The following is a 5,132-nucleotide window of genomic DNA, read 5'->3' as shown; positions in this document are numbered from 1 at the left end:
GTTTCCCCATGTTGGCCAGGCTGGTCTTGAACTCCTGACCTCAAGTGATCCATCTGCCTCAGACTCCTAAAGTGCTGGGATTACAGGCGTGAGCCACCGCGCCTGGCCTTGCTTTCCACTCTGTAACACACTCCTGTTTCCCTGTTTTATTTTTTTATTTGTGAATTTCTTTGTTTACTTGTTTATGTTTCGCGCCTCCCGCCAGAAGCCAAGCTGCATGGTTGGATCTTGTCTGGCTTCTTCACTGCCATGTCCTCGGCACCTGCTATTTAGTGGGCTTTCCACAAGGGCTCGGTAAATGACTGAATAATCATGACCTTTGAGTGACTTCTCTGCTGAACCCTCTGTGGCCCACAGGTACCCTGATCCTATTTCCTGAACCAAAGTGGTGCTGACAACAAGGAAATCTGGGATCTAGAGAGGAGCGCATCCTCTTGGCTTCACAAGCTCATGTCCCTTAGGGGATGTTTCAGTGGGGCTGGGCCCTGGCACCGTGTGGCACCCCTGTGAGCCTGTCTTGGCTGATAAATCCATTCTGGGCTGCTGAAGGGGCCCGAGGACTTGTCTGGGCAGACTTTTTGGTTTGACTAGGATTACAGACAACAGAAACCCAACTCCAGCTGGCTCCCATCGCTGGAAGGCTCTCAAGGTAGCTCACAGGATTAAGGCAATTGTGCAGGGACCAGGGCCTCAGGGACTGCTTCCCAAATACCCTTTCCCTTTAGGAGTATTTATTCTGTTTCTGCTTGATTTTGCCTGTTGGCCTCATTATCTCCTGTGACAGACTGGCATCTCCTCCTATGGGGAGACATGACCCCTGGCAACTTCAGTAGAAAGGAGGCTGTTCTCCCAGCACACAAAACAATCCCAGGGTGATCTCGTGACTTCTAGACAGACAGCAATGCGGGGCCCCACACCTACTTCCATGTCCCACCTGGCAGACACTGCCTGGGATAGAGGTGGGTCTACTAGTTTGCCGGGGCTGTTGTAACAAAGTACCACACTCTGGGTGGCTTACACAACAGAAACTCATTTTCTAACAATTCTAGAGACTGGAGGTCTGAAATTAAAATGTCAGCACGGGCCGTGCATGGTGGCTCATACCTGCAGTCCTAACATTTTGGGAGGCCAAGGCGGGTGGATTGCTGGGTATGGTGGTGTGCACCTGTAGCCCCAGCTATTTGAGAGGCTGAGGTACCGTACCCCTGTACTCCAGGGTGACAGAGCTAGACCCTGTCTCAAAACAAAAATGAAAACAAAAGGTCAACAGGGTTTGTTATTTCTTTTTATTATTTATTTATTTATTTATTTATTTATTTATTTATTTATTTTGAGATGGAGTGTCTCTTTGTCGCCCAGGCTGGAGTGCAGTGGCGCGATCTCAGCTCACTGCAATCTCTGCCCCCCAGGTTCACGTCATTCTCCTGCCTCAGCCTCCCAAGTAGCTGGGACTACAGGCGCCCGCCACCACGCCCGACTAATTTTTTTTGTATTTTTAGTAGAGATGGGGTTTCAGCGTGTTAGCCAGGATGGTCTCAACCTCCTGACCTCGTGATCCACCCTTTCTCGGCCTCCCAAAGTGCTGGGATTACAGGCGTGAGCCATCGTGCCCAGCCCGTTCTTTCTTTTTAAAATTTATTTATTTGTTTATTTTTTGGAGACAGGATCTCACTCTGTCACCCATGCTGGAGTGCAGTGGTGTGATATCGGCTCACTGCAACCTCCACCTCCCGGGTTCAAGCAACTCTCCTGCCTCAGCCTCTCGAGTAGCCGGGACTACGGGCGCCCGCCACTGTGCCCGGCTAAGTTTTGTATTTTTAGTAGAGATGAGGTTTCCTAATCTAGCCCAGGCTGGTCTCAAACTCCTGGGCTCAATCTGCCAGCCTCAGCCTCCCAAAGTGCTGGGATTACAGGCATGAGCCACTGTGCCCAGCCTTAAAATTTTCTTTCTTTCTTTCTTTCTTTCTTTCTTTCTTTCTTTCTTTCTTTCTTTCTTTCTTTCTTTCTTTCTTTCTTTCTTTCCTTCCTTCCTTCCTTCCTTTCTCTTTCTTTCTCTCTCTTTCTTTCTTTTTCTTTCTTTCCTTCCTTCCTTCCGTCCTTCTTTTTTTCTTTCTTTCTTCTCTCTCTCTTTCCTTTCTTTATCTCTCTCTCTCTTTATTTTTTTCTCTCTCTCTTTCTTTCATTCTACATTCAGACTCCCAAGCAGTAATTGGCTCCTTCTGACGGCTGTGGGGAAGGTGTCCCGGGCCTCTCTCCTTGGCTTGCGTGCAGATGGCCGTCTTCCTCCTATGTCTCTTCATGTCATCTTCCCTCTGTGAGTGTGTCCTAACCTCCTAACCTCTTTTTTTTTCTTCTTCTTCTTTTTTTGAGATGGAGTCTTGCTCTGTCACCCAGGCTGGAGTACAGTGGTGCAATCTTGGCTCACTGCAAGCTTCGCCTCCGGGTTCATGCCATTCTTCTGCCTCAGCCTCCTGAATAGCTGGGACTACAGGCATCCGCCACCATGCCTGGCTAGTTTTTTGTATTTTTAGTAGAGATGGGGTTTCACCGTGTTAGCCAGGATGGTCTCAATAACCTGACCTCATGATCTGCCTGCCTCGGCCTCCCAAAGTGCTGGGATTACAGGGCATGAGCCACTGCACCCGGCCCTAACCTCCTCTTTTTGTTTTTTGTTTTTTGTTTTTTTGAGACAGAGTCTCGCTCAGTTGCCCAGGCTGGAGTGCAGTGGCCAGATCTCCGCTCACTGCAAGCTCCGCCTCCTGGGTTGACGCCATTCTCCTGCCTCAGCCTCCCGAGTAGCTGGGACTATAGGCGCCCGCCACCTCGCCCGGCTAGGTTTTTTGTATTTTTTAGTAGAGACGGGGTTTCACCGTGTTAGCCAGGATGGTCTCGATCTCCTGACCTCGTGATCCGCCCGTCTTGGCCTCCCAAAGTGCTGGGATTACAGGCTTGAGCCACCGAGCCCGGCCCACCTCCTCTTTTTATAAGGACACCAGTCTTATTAGATTAGGGATCACCCTAATGACTGCATTTTAACTTGATAACCTCTGTAAAGACCCTGTCTCGAAATAAGGTCACATTCTGTGGTAGTGGGGGTTAGGACTTCAACATCTAAATTTTGGGTGGAGGGGACATAATTGAACCCATGTAACAGTGGACATTCTCCCCAGGGGTATCCCCCTCCTCACCGGTTCAAACTCCCCGGCCGAAAGCATGTGGCTTACAACCTGCCGGAAGAGAAAAGGACCCCATAATTGTGTTAATTGCCACAATACCAGATCTGCAATTAATATGCCACAGAACAAAGAAGAAATCCACTAATTGCACATAATTGGACCTAAACCACACCCTCTGCAGAGCCAGAGCTCCCCTTCATCATGCTCAGGGCAAATCTCTGGGGGAAGCTCAGAGGTGGGGATAGACAGGACAGTGGGGCACCCTGGTTGGATCCTGTCTGGAGCCAGGCACCAAAGCCTGGCCTTTGTGGCTAGAGGTAAGATAAAGGTGTCCAAGGGCCTCTTAGCTTCAGGCTGCAGAAGCGAGGTTTCCAGAGCTTTCTGCAAGTCCCGACACTGTGGCAGCCTGACTGGGGCCTTAGCAGACACCTTAGCAGACACCTGGCTCAGGGAGGAAGTGATTCAGGTGCTTCGGGGGTTGTTCTCTGCAGCACGGTGTGACTCACATACTGGTGAGGACTATCTGGGGCCCTGGGGCAGGTCTGGGTTGACTTCGGAGCCATAACGCTCAGGGCTGCCATTGCTCCTCATTCCTAGAGTGGTAGACAGGTCCAGGGGCAGATGGGCGAGTGCTGCAGCACGATGCTCGTGTCCCTTCTTCCTGGTGCCCATCTCAGCAGCAGGCCTGAGTGCTCTGTGTCTCTGTGGCCCCAGAGACAGGCTACTGGAGACTGTCCTGCCCCTGCTTGCCTCCTGCAGCTGGAAGCTGTCCTGCTCAGGCCTGGAAGCTGGCACTAGCTATGGTCTTAACATGCAGCACCTCCTGCCCAGCGCTGGCGCCAGGCAGAGCCTCCCCCGCCCTCCACCATGTGTGGGGGCTGCTTGCCCTCGGCCTACCCATCTGCCTCCTCCTTCAGCTCCCTGGCTTGGCTGCAGCAGAGCAGGGACAGAATGAGGCTTCAGCCTGCAGCTCAGGTGGTCTTTCTTCACCCACTCGGCACAGCTCCAAGCTGGGCCTGTGCTGCCAAGGATCAGGGGAGGAAGGCGATTCACAGACTCCTCAGCACCACCCCTCTCCGGGCCACTAGGTCATCCCTACTTCCCATGGTCCGGGCAGAGGGCGAGGAGCCCATGTTGCTCCAGCGCACCTGCCGTTTGCCTCCCTGCCTTTCCCAGGCTGCTCTGGGCTGCCTCCCTGGCTCCTGCTAAGCCAGCTGCAGGGAGGCTCATTGAGAATTCTCGGAGCCCCATCCACTGGCTGTAAGGGGAGAAGCCTGTCTTCCTCAGACCAGCGGTCGTCTCATTTGCATCCCCTAAATCAATGCCCTCTGATGATCAAAGTACCAGCGCTGCAACTTCAATGAGGCCAGCTGAGTGAGAAGGGAGAGGAGGCAGGAATTGCCCTCCCTTCCTGCTGCCCCTTCAGGCCCAAGGGGAACTGGAAAGCAGAGGCCCTGGGGGATCCCTGGCAGCAGGGTGCACACAGGAGTAGAAGCAGAGACGTCCCTCCCTGGGTAAGCTTTCCCTTCCTGGCTTTTCCCACAGGCTGGACAGGGAATAGGGCAGTGGCAGGCTCCTGTCAACAAGGCTTGCTGGGACATTCTGGACCCCCAGATCAGGCATCTGGAGATCCCTGGGGGTGTGGGTCAGCTCCACAGGGAGGGTAGGCTCTGGGAGGAAGGCACCTAGCTGGGTCTCCCTCATCAGAGACCCAGGGACTTAGTCCTCAGCAACTCAAAAAATTAGAAGGATTTGGCCAGGTAGAGGGAGGAGGAGAGGAGGAGGGTCAGCCACACCTACCCTGTTCATGCCCTGGGTGTTGCGGGATGCCCAGTAATGGTCCTAGCTAGAATGAGAGCCACCATTCACTGAGCACTCACAGTGGGCCGGACACCTCAGACACCTGCATTTCATGTGTTATGTTGTTGCTGTTTTTTTTTTTTTTTTTTTTTTTTT

Source organism: Rhinopithecus bieti, unplaced genomic scaffold (genome assembly GCF_001698545.2).
Source record: "Rhinopithecus bieti isolate Rb0 unplaced genomic scaffold, ASM169854v2 scaffold_16234, whole genome shotgun sequence".
Lineage (NCBI taxonomy): Eukaryota > Metazoa > Chordata > Mammalia > Primates > Cercopithecidae > Rhinopithecus > Rhinopithecus bieti.
Note: the sequence above shows the minus strand (reverse complement) of the source record.